We start from the raw sequence: 12,291 nt of genomic DNA on the forward strand, positions 1-12,291 counted from the left end.
CTCTCTTCAGTCTACTCTTACCTCTCCCTTTACCACGCCCTCTCCCTCTCTCCTGCTTCAAGTATCCATTTCCTGGTGCTTATTTTGTCAAGCTTTGACTTTGTCTTTATAAAGAACTGTGCTATTTGAGTTCTCTGAAGAGTCTGCCATACACCACCCAGCATGTTTTCAGGCTACCACAGTTTTCAGTCCTAGCTACCACAAATGAGGTAAGCCATGGAACTTTGTCTCTCTAGAACTGACTTAACTTAGTACAATTTTTTCCAAGTCTTTCTATTTCCTTACAAATTGTACAGTATCACTCTTATGGACAAGTAAAATTCCATTGTCAATATATCCTACATTTTCTTGATCCATTTGTCCATTGAAGGGCATCTGGGTTGATTTCATATCTTGCCTATGGTGAATAGTGCTCCAACAAACATGGTTGTGCTGGTGGCTTTACTGTAACCTTGTTGTAATCTTTTGAATAAATGCCCAGGAGTGGAATTGCTGAGTTAAAGTGTTTTTTTGGTGGTTAATTGGACATGAGTCTCATGGACTTTCTTGCCTGGGCTAGCTTCAAATTCTAGTCCTCAAATCTCAGCCGCTTGAGTAGTTAGGATTATATAGGCATGTACCACTGGTGCCCCGCTTTATTTTATTTTATTTTTTAGAGCATTATTAGGTTTTGGGGAGGACCTAATTCTCCTGGAGTTCTGATCAATTTTAGACAGATGTCATGAAGAGTCAAGCAGAACCGAGGGAACAGGCTGAATGAGGACTTATGCCGGAGCACAAAGGAGACAGTGCATAGGATGGGGTCTGGGTTTGGCTCTCTACAGAGAATTCCAGCAAACGTTACAGTTCAGTGGCTGTCTCTGCAGGTGCACCACTGCCTGTTGCATCCCATCCGGGAATTTCGCACTTATCTTGCATGATATTTTCATGGTGATCTGCTCATGTGCGTTTGATCTGTGCTCTGTTTGCAAGATGGTAGAGGGTTCACTGTTGTCACCCCAGGAAGACCACACAGCTGGCTAGGCCTTGCTTCTGCACACACAGAGGCACACACATAGGAAAGTCCCTTTATGAGCCAGGTGCTAGTGGCTGACCCCTGTAATCCGAACTACTCATGAGGCTGAGATCTAAGGACTGCAGTTTGATACCGGCCCAGACAGGAAAGTCCGTGAGACTCTTACCTTCAATTAGCAACCAAGGATCTGGAAGTAGAGGTATGGCTCCAGTGGTAGAGTGTTACCTTGAGCAAAAAAAAAACAAACAACAAAGAAAGCCCAAACTAAAAAGCAGTATCCAGACCTTGAGTTCAAGTCAGTACAGAAACACAAAAAAGTTCCTTTGAAAGAAGCAGGTAATGTAAATAGGGTTGTCTTTGGAAGTATATCCTGTTAAAAATAAAACGCAAAGCCTGATGGGGAAATGGAGGCTTTCTTATTCTGTCACAGTACTGAAGCAAGAAGGGACCCAGAGAACAAGGCCCGCGATCGCCATAAGCCCGATCAACAGTCATTGTTAACGAATAACTTGATCAGGAATGTGCGAGCCTTTCTCACTGGTTTCCTGCTTCCTCACTGAGCTGTATCGGAGAAAAACACCCCCATTTGACCTTGCCCAAAGGTACTCTATGGGAACAGAACAGTTGGGAAAAAACATTTTTCTGGAAACTTTTGATAAAGTGAGTCATTTGATCACAGATGTGTTTCCAAAGTGGAGAAAATTATCTCAAAAAAGGTACCTGTAACTGGGAGAAAGCAAGGAAAGGTGTGACATTGTCCAAAGTGAAATGCATTCTTTACCTGACTTACGTAACGATAACCCCTCAATAATAATAATAACAAGTTAAAAAAAAAAGGACGTTTGTCTTGAAAGGAGAAGCTAATGGAACCTCCCTTTGTTTAAAGGGATCCTTAAGGAGAAAAGACCTTTTTGTCCAAGTGACCTATTTTTAGCAAACCTGTTATCTCTGGGCCCAGTTGATAATGTAAAAACAGTGCAGCAGCAAGAATGATTAAAATATACCAAGTGATGGAAGGGGTGACATTGATCGAGATGAATTGTACTCATAAATCATGTTGAATTGAAACCCATTTGTATAAGTACTTAAAGATGATTAAAAATAAAATGAAATATACTAGGTGTATTGAACAAAGACGATTGAGGTTTTGAGCCAGCTTGGGGAGAAAAGTCCATGAGTCTACTTCCTACTAACAAAAAGCCAGAGTCTTCGATGAAAAAGCCAAATGAGAGCAGAAGGCCCTGAGTTCAAGCCCCAGTATGGACACAAAAGAAAAAGAAAGAGAAAATACAAGGGATTCCTTTCCACTCTGTTCTCACCTGGCTTCACCCCCAGCAATGCTATTAGAACTAGAAGATCGCAACAGTCCTGGGATTCGAAATCTGTTCGGACTCTGAGGGAACACAGCTAATAGAGTTTATATGAAATGCTGGCTAGAAGGCACAGAGGAAAGTTATAAAATGGAACTTATAGACATTTAAAGGCTTCAATCAGGGAAGAAGCAGTAAAAGCAGAAGTTGGGAGATGAAGGGAAAATAGTCACTACTTTACACAAATTGTACAGTTCCTCTGTCCTATTTGCTTTGTGTATTACACACCTGGTGAGGGATGGGAGAAAAGTCCTACACGATGGGGTAAGAGGTGGCTTCTACTTCCAGTTTTCTGGTGGTTAATTGGAGAAAAGAATCTCACACACTTGCCTGCCCAGGCTGGCTTTGAACCGTGATCCTCAGTCTCCTGAGTAGCTAGTTTTACAGGTGTGAGCCAGAGAGCATTTAAAAATGTTTCAGTTCTTCTTTTTATGTGCCAGTACTGGGGCTTGAACTCAGGGCCTAGGTGCTGGTCCCTTACCTTTTTTTGTTCAAGGCTGACCCTCTACCTCTAACTTCTAACTTTTTGGCAGTTAATTAGAGATAAGAGCCTCATGGATGTGTCTGCTCCAGCTGTTTGTGATCCTCCGGTCTCAGTCTCCCCGAGTAGCTAGAATTACACTCCTGTAATTTTAGTTTAGTTTTTTTTGCCAGTCCTAGGGCTTGAACTCAGGACCTGGGCACTGTCTCTGAGCTTCTTTTGCTCAAGTCTAGCACTCTACCACTTGAGCCACAGCACCACTTTTGGCTTTTTCTGTGTATGTCGTACTGAGGAATTGAACCCAGGGCTTCATGCATGCTAGGCAAGCACGCTACCACTAAGCCACCTTCCCAGCCCCACTCCTGTAATTTTAAAAGCAAAATGTAATTTAAAACATCTTAAAATGTAATATAAAACTAAAATTAAAATTTAAGAATTTTATTTTATTTAGTTTATTAAATTATTACTTAAATTTATTTATTTGAATTTAATTTTAATTACTTAAATTTATTTATTTGAATTTAATTTTAATTTTTAATTTAAATTTTAAGCTACAATTTTAAAAGCAAAAATGAGAGTAGACGAATGGATCAAGAAAATGTGGTATATATACACAATGGAATTCTATGCCTCCATCAGAAAGAATGACATTTCCCCATTTGTTAGGAAATGGAAAGGCTTGGAAAAAATTATATTTAGTGAAGTAAGCCAGGCCCAAAGAAACGTAGGTCCCATGGTTTCCCTTATTTGCAATATCTAGTATAGGTATGAGTCAAGCGGAAAAAGTCAGAGAATGTGATGTTAGGAAAACGAACCCTCAAATATGTATTTTAATGTTTTTGTTTCTTTCATGCATGTGTTTCTAACGCATTTATAAGGTTATTTCTTTGTTGCTTTGTATGTCCCTCCCCCACAGTGTAACCCCCGCTTTCACTATATTTGATGTCAGTATAACATGTGGAGGAGATGGGGACAAACAAGTCGTTTAAGGATTCAGGTGGACCTGTTGCAACAATGAGAAGTACAAAATGTCATGTCAAAACCAGCTTTACAATGTCGGTGTTGGGGGGGGCGGGGGGGGTATGATTGGGTGGGGGGGAGGGGGGAGGCTGGGAAGGGAGGTGAAGGGTAAACAAAGGAGGAGGCTGCAATGCTTGGTAAGAAATGTATGCATTATCCTGCCCATGTAATTGTAACCCCTCTGTACAGTATGTTCTCAAATAAAATAAAATTAAAAAAAAAAAAAAAAAAAGCAAAAATGAGAAATGCCATGTCTATGCTCTAAAAACTCAAGTCAGCCGGGCGCTGGTGGCTCACGCCTGTAATCCTAGCTACTCAGGAGGCTGAGATCTGAGGATTGCGGTTCAAAGCCAGCCCGGGCAAGAAAGACTGTGAGACTCCTATCTCCAATAAACCACCAGAAAACCGGAAGTGGTGCTGTAGCTCAAGTGGTAGAGTGCTCGCCTTGAGCTGAAGAGCTGAGGGACAGCGCCCAGGCCCAGAGTTCAAGCCCCACGGCCGACAAAAAAAAAAAAAACAAAAGTCAGTCTGAGATTGAGAAGATATGGGTCTATTAACCTTTGACCACCAACAGTGGGGGTGAAGTAAGTCCTTATTGAACACATGCACGCGTAGATGTCTGGAATCTCCACATTATCCCTGAAGGAAATGTCAATATAAATCATCCTTCAATTGACCACATGTCCCTGATAGCTAGTCTGCTGTCCTAGCAAATTTATTAATGGGCATTACCTTTTGCTTTTGTTAGTGCCATGGTATGGATGGTGAATTATAACATCACTCAACCAGTTTCAGCTTTAAGTTGGTCATGATCATGAATGCTGATATTTTATATTAAACAATATATTTGTAACATCATAATTATAATTTGTTTTATTCTTTTTTTTTTTTTTCTGGTTGTGGGGCTTGAATTCAGGACCTGGATGCTGTCCCTGAGCTTTTTTTCACTCAAGGCTAGCGATCTACCACTTGAGCCACTGGTGGTAAATTGGAGAGTCTCACGGACTTTCCTGGCCGGGCTGGCTTTGAACCAAAGCTCAGCCTCTTGAGTAGCTCAGATTGCAGCACCTGTCTCTCATTTCTAATCTAGAAGAAAGTAGGAAGATTAACAGAAAGTATTTATTTTTTAAGTACCTTACCAATCACACAGTACCTTACCAATTCTTTTTGTTTGTGCCAGTCTGAGGGTTGAACTCAGAACCTCACACTTTCCCTTAGCTTTTTCACTCAAGGCTGGCATTCTACCACTTGAGCCACATTCTGGCTTTTTGTTGGCCAATTAAAGAGAAGGGTCTCTCAAATTGGTTTGCCTGGGCTGGCTTTTACCTGGGATCCCAAGATCTCAGCCTTGTTAGTAGCTAGGATTACAGACGTTAGCTACCAGTACCTGGTACAATTTGTTTATTTGACTATCAAGTACAAATTAAAGATTATTACTCAGAATAGATTTTAATTTTTAAAATTAAATTTAAAAATTTTAATTTTTAAAAACTTTCAGTGTTTATAAACCCCATTTAAGAGATTCATATATATATATATATATTTAATATTAATTCTAAAAGAACTATGAACAAGGATTTTCCATGCCCAACTTGAGTATACGGTAAGTGTTCTGCCTGAGACTATATTTATATTTGTTTATCAAAAGCAAGAAGAAAATACTGTGTAATTAGCGATTTTTTCTGATGCCTTCCATGATTACTGAGTTCTAGTGACCTAAGATAATATAACATCATAGCAAAGAAGAATGTTCAAAGGATGTTCATTTGTGGTCCTAATTTACCTGAATTATGTTGGCAAGCATCACATGTCAGTGGGGTTGATGTACCCTTCACCTGAGAGGCACACAGGACTTTACTATGAACTTCAGAACACCCTAGATTTGGGAGACTTTGAGAAGTAATTTTTCGGGGCTGGGAAGGTGGCTCAGTGGTAGAGTGCTTGCCTTGCATGCATGAGGCCCTGGGTTCCATTCCTCAGCTCCACATAAGCAAAAAGAAAAAAGCCGGAAGTGGCGCTGTGGCAAAATTATGAGTATAATGCACTTTGTAGATGCATTAAACTCAATTATAGGTGCAAAAGAAAAATGAGGCACACAGTGCAGAACAAGTTGACCTAATTCTGCATCATCTAGCCTAGGAGAGCTGCTTTGAGCCATCTGGCTGCCTTCTGTTTGGAGAGACAACAAAGCAGAGATGAGAAGAAAGACATTTCCTTCTAACCAGAGTTGCTTTCAGTTTACAAGCTGCTGCACACACAGACTACTAAGTTTACCTCAAAGGAAATTTCTGATTCAAAATGTGCTTTGGCATCCCTGAGTGGACTTTTTTATTCATGTTCTACAGTGACATAGTTTGGAGCTGTCTTTGTCTTAGTAAGGACATAGGCAGAGTAGGTAGGATGAACATGGAATAGGTAGAATGAACATATTGTACAGCCATAAAGATAATGCAGGTCGCACCCTAAGAGTTAAAAAGAAATCCTGGAAGAATGGTGAGCATATTATAATGTTGACGGATCATCTTAATTCCTTTTCTGTCTGATTTTCACAAAATTCATGGTATGTCTGTTACTTGGTTCTTTGCTTTTCAATTGTCTTTTTTGGGGTGGGGGTGTGGAAGATGATCTATGATCAAGATACATAGACTGTGTATAATGTTTTGTGGTGAATATACAGATGTGCCCTATTTCTAGAGGCAGACTTACAGAAGTCTAGAATACTTAGAAACATGGCTATAAACTGGAAGTTACTGAACTCTGGAAATCGGTTCCAGGAAGCCCCGTAGTAATTGATTATCTGATGAAGGGCTGAGGACCTATCTCAACAAACATCTACCTGGCTAGGATTTTGGGGTGGGTATTTCCTGGACCTCATCTATTTGCCAGTAGGGCTCAGTCTCTGAGTCAGCTGGGGAAATGCAGAGGAAACTGGGGCGGGGGGGGGGGGGTGCAGGGCTCAGCCAAGGAACTTTCCTCAGGGTCCTGGGTACCTCACATCCAAAATGTGGGATTGATGGCCATCTTCTCCACTTTGTTGTGTCTGGCCTGTTTTCTCCTGGGTCAGGGCAAGTCAGGAGAGCAGTGTACCTGTGGCAGCTTAACAGGTAAGGGGGCCTTGAATGCCTAGAAAACTAGCAGGTATCCCTTCAGATCGTTCAACCTTGGGAAGAATTGGTATCAAAGCTGATCAAATTAGGATCTCTTATTGCTTAGCACCATGTCCATTGTTGGTGCTGAGTGCTCCAAATTAAGACAATATCATCAACAATATCATCAGTCTCTAAAGAAGAGAGTGTTTCTGGGATCCTAAATAGTTAGTGAAAATGGAATTCATGGAAGGAAACACTGAAATCCGTGGTGGTATAGATGTGACGATAAACGTCCACAGGAGACGCTTGCAGACGTGAAAGGCGGCAGAGTGACTTACCATTGGCTCCCATGTGCCATCTGAGTTCAGAAATCAGCTCGGTCGGTCATGGATGCCTGGTCTCCAGAACAGCACAGAGCTGTGCTGCTGAGAGGGGAGGGGCGTTTCATTTGTCCTTTATAAAGGTCACGGGCTGATGATTAAAAAGCCTGAAGGTGCCAGAACAAAAGATAGTAAAAATATTGCTTTAGAAATGGACACCTGCTTTTCTTCCAGGAAGACCATATGGCTGGTTCTGTGCCTCCTCCAGTAGCAGGCGCGGTCAGTGAACTCTGGCCTGGAGGGGAACGAAGTAGAAAGAAAGCGCACAAGCTCATACTCTCAGAGACAGTACTTCCAGTTCTTTTGCTGCTTTGGTCACCCTAGAGTTTTAAAGTCTTTATAGTTGTCCATCGCCTTTCTCAGACAGAACCTATGTTTAAACTTCATTTGTAAAAGTGGAAGATTCTAGTTTGCTGGAGCCCAGCCATGTCTGTCTTCTTTCCTTCCCTGGCTAACTCGCTGGACGCGGTATTTCCACATCTTCTTTATGAGGCCACGTTACTGTAGGGGTGGGATTCTCAGCAGATTTCACCTTATTCCCTCAGAAGGAGAACTGAATTAGTTGTTCATTTCTTCCAAACGAGCAGCAGTTTCATCTTGCCTTCATAAACCACTCTTGTTACCCTTTGCTCTTTGAAATGGTGATTCTTGCTGACATTGAAAGGCCAAAGATGAGGACTCATGAGGAAGCTCAAAATCCTCAAAGTGTCCTATCTTCTTTTTCTCTTTCCCTTGCCCTTCCTTCCTTCCTTCCTTCCTTCCTTCCTTCCTTCCTTCCTTCCTTCCTTCCTTCCTTCCTTCCTTCCTTCCTTCCTTCCTCCCTTCCTTCCTCCCTTCCTTCCTTCCTTCTCTCTTTTTTGAGACAGTCTTACTATGTGCCTAACCTTCAAACTCCAGTCTTTCTCTCTCAGCCTCCCAAGTGCTAGGATTACAGGTGTGCACCATCATGCTCAGCTTAATCTCATGTTCTTACAAAACTTCATTAAAAAAGAATCCATTTGGGCTGTGAGCTAATGTTTCTTACCTGTAATCCTATCTACTCAGTAGGCTGAGATCTGAGGATCTTGGTTTGAAGCAAGCCTGAACAGGAAAGTCCCTGGTACTCATCTGCAATGCACCAAAAACCCAGAAGTGGAGATGTGGCTCAAGTGGTAGAGCATCAAGCTTGAGTAGGAAAAGCTGGCCCACCAAGTCATTGTCAGCTAGAGAGACAGGTGGGAGTCACCTTGTGTTTCATACCAAGTCAGTTCTTCCTTGTTATTTTTCTTTCTTCCAGGGTGACTTCAGGATCACACAGCATTTTATTCTGTTCAGCAGCTATTTGGCTTTGATTGTGCAATCAGGATTCTGTCTTCAATTTTCTTTTGTCAGTAAACTACCTCTCTGGAACAACTGCCTGGCAACAAATTGGGTGGCGACATGCTTGTCAGTAAAGCCCACAGCCCATCGCATCGGTGATGCAGTCACCAGACTGACGGTCACCATCTCCACATGATCGTGTGAATGACTGTGGTTCTGATTTCCTAGTTTAGCAGGAAATGGCTTAATTTCCCCTCGGTGAATGTAACCTTTGCAATGGACATTTGCCAGTCGTGAAAATAAATAACGCAACGGGCAGAGTAGGAACTGCAGATTGCTCATTCTCCAAAAGCAGTTAGCATTCATCATCAAGCAACCTGTGAACTTTTCCAGCCCTCGCTGCCCCTCCAGAGCTGCCGGGGCTGCCTGCCTTCCTCATCGAGCAGTCATTGAGTCAACAGCCTTTTAACAAGTCCAATGGGGAGACCGGCTAAAACCCAACATTTTAGTTTCGGGGATAGGATTGTGAGCTTTCATGCCTTGAAGGTTTTGAGTCCTCGGGAAGAATGCATGAATGAAGAAGCAGAAAGGCTCCATTGAACTGGAGGCTAAGACCACCAAACCCCTATTTTGTCTACTAATGCCATTGGACCAACAGGCAGCCCCAAACAACGTGAACAACGAACAACAGGAAGTTGGAGGAGGACTAGGAGGAAAGGAAGAAAGAGGAAGGAAATAAGAAAACAAAGGACTACTAAAAATCCAGATTTCAGGTTTATCCTATCAGATTTTCTCTGAGGGAAAAGAAACGATGAAATGAGTAAATGGAAGAGGGAAGATAAAAGAACTTATAGCTTTATGTCTCGTTATAAAATGAGAAGCACAGCAGCTATACAGTTTTTGTTTGTTTGTTTGTTGAGCCACAGCTCCACTTCTAGCTTTTTTGGTAGTTAATTGGAGATAAAAATCTCATGGGCTTTCCTGCCCTGGCTGGCTTCAAACCGAGATCTTCAGCTCTCAAGCACCTGAGTAACTAGGATCACAGGTGTGAGCCACTGGCACCCAGCCACTTTCCATCCTTCATGTATGTTCACGTATGTGTGTGTGTGTGAGTGTGTGTGCCTTACTTTCTTTTCGCTTCATTTCTTTAATATTTTATGTGTCTTATCTACAATTGGGCATTGAGGAATAGAATATTCAAAGATAACTGTATCAAATCTGATAAAAAATTAGTGTAGCTGAGTGATTGACGGTGTGACTACTTTCCTGAGATGGATATAATCTATGGTGAGACTTGGCACGTCCGCATTTTAAGGGAAGAATGAGAAAATTTCCTCTTAAATGAAGGATGATTGTATCTTATTAGATCAAAACATAACATCGTGTTTCTTATTGCATAAGGTTCACGTTTGTGTTAAGTGCTAAGTATGGAGGCTGGCTAGTCAAAGGGCAATAGCATTCTGTTATTAAGCTAAGCTATTTTGTCTTCCTTCTCAGCTGTACCTTCAACACTCAGAGTCAGAGGACAAGTACATGTCTCTAACCCCAGTAATCTAGAGGCATGAAAAGTCCAAGGCCAGTCTAGGCTACAGAGCAAGACTGAAAATGAAACAGCATTTTGTGGAGACATATTCAGATGGTAACATTACTGCCATTACTTCTTGTAATACCCACCTATCAGAGGAGACAGAATAATTTTCTATGTACATGTAGTCTAGGGTCAATCAGAAACTGACCAAACAACATTCTTGACATACAATTCACTGCATCTTTCTGGCAACAAGCTGCAGTATATGTTTAAAGCTAGGAATAGTGATGGGAACGCACAGGAAGGCTCGTATATCCAAATGGAAGGCTTTGTTGTTGTTGTTGGTCGTGGGGCTTTAAGTCTGGGCCTGGGCAATGTCTCTGAGCATTTCAGCTCAAGGCAAGCACACACACACACACACACACACACACACACACACACACACACACACACACACACACACACACACACACAGGCTGTAAAATTGTCTGGCCTACAAGTAATATGTTAGTATTCATATCCTGGGGTCACTGGGACCCACAGAACACAGAACAAGAAATTTCATCTGAGTTTCACTCTTAATAAAATACATAAATCATCTAGGAACTTGTGGCTCTTGCCTATAATCCTAGCTATTCAGGAAGCTGAGATCTCAGGCTCACAGTTTGAAGTCATTCCGGACAGACAAATCTAAGAAACTCTTATCTCTAATTAACCAGCAAAACCCTCAAATGGGAGGTGTGACTCAAGAGATAGAATGAAAAGCCAAGTGAGAGTACGAGGTTCTGAGTTCAAGCCCTAATAAAACATCAGACAATTTGCATGCAAGTCAGAGTTTTTTCTTTTTCTTTTCGTCTGACTCCATGAATTTATAAAGTAGGATGCATTAGGGAAGGCCAGGAGAATGCTATCTTGAAAGTGTATGTGGAGTAATTTCAAAGACTTGCATCAGTGGAATTCCTGCAAGATTCATTAGAGCCTGAAGAGTGTATGTACAAAGGTCCAATATTCACAACACTTCAGACACTGGCCATAAAACTCCTGCCAATTATGAAAGATTGATGATTAACCTTACAAAATAGTATGTGTTCGGAATGCATAGAAATAGAACCACAACTAGTTTTTTTTATTTGTGTGTGCCATCTTGGAGCTTGAACTCAGGGCATAGCCACTGTCCTTGAACCTTTATGCTAGTGCTCCACTACTTTGAGCCACGGCTCCATTTCTGGCTTTTTGGTAGTTAATTGGAAAGGAGTCTCACAGACATTACTGCGGAGGCTGGCTTTGAGCTGTGATCCTCAGATCTCAGCCTCCTGAGTAGCTAGGATGACAGGAGGGAGCCCTTCATTGCCCGACACAACCAGCGTTTTATTCATTTTGAATTTGAGAAAGATAATACACAAGTTTGTAAGAGCAAAATACATGGTTTGTGATCATTTTAGCCACTCAGCCTCTGGAACTTCTCCCCATATTAGCATTCCCTAACTTCCCAGATGTTAGCACAGATAATTGCCTTCTCACGCTTCATAACTAACAAGCAGGACTGGAGTTCACCATTCAGATCCACTGGTCATCAGATCTGTGACTTGGGAGCCAGGAATTAAAAAACAAAACAAAACAAAACTCAGAAGCAGCAGCAATGGCAACCCCAGTGCAGAAATAGTAATAACCAACCTAGAATGACGGCACCTGCCCCCACTCGGGACAAGTCGGCCACTGTGCTGTTGGGAAATAAAGCTTCAGGCTCACAACTAGCAGCTGGGCTGTTAGGGTGGCAGTTGTGGGATTTCATTTCTTGCTGAGAGTCATCTCAACTTTCTTTTTGGGAGTTACTGGGATTTGAACTCAGGGCGGTGTCCTTGCTAGACAGGTGCTCTACCATTTGAGTCACTCCTCCAGCTCAGCATCTTTTCTATTTTTTACAGAAATATTGCCCATTATATAAAATCCATAGACTATGAAAAGGTCAGTGTATATGTTTCCATGTGCATGCATGAATGCACATGCACACGCGCACACACACACACATTTTATAGGTTTGCTAATGAAACAGGTATCATATTACATAGTTTTGTGCTTGTCCTTATACTGATCTTTTGTTTTGGTACC

General features: G+C 41.8%; 1 protein-coding gene across 1 annotated transcript in view; it reads left to right on the plus strand.

The window, feature by feature from the left end:
• The window catches only part of Aldh7a1 (aldehyde dehydrogenase 7 family member A1), a 54,203-nt gene extending 43,056 nt beyond the window's left edge, over positions 1 to 11,147 (plus strand). Inside the window, exon 19 of the mRNA XM_042674669.1 lies at positions 11,135 to 11,147. The gene's annotated coding sequence lies outside the window, so the exon portion shown is untranslated. The remainder of the gene's footprint in view (positions 1 to 11,134) is intronic.
• Positions 11,148 to 12,291: the final 1,144 nt, after the last annotated feature.

The sequence above is a fragment of the Dipodomys spectabilis genome, unplaced genomic scaffold (assembly GCF_019054845.1).
Source record: "Dipodomys spectabilis isolate Male_0828 unplaced genomic scaffold, ASM1905484v1 ptg000019l, whole genome shotgun sequence".
NCBI lineage: Eukaryota > Metazoa > Chordata > Mammalia > Rodentia > Heteromyidae > Dipodomys > Dipodomys spectabilis.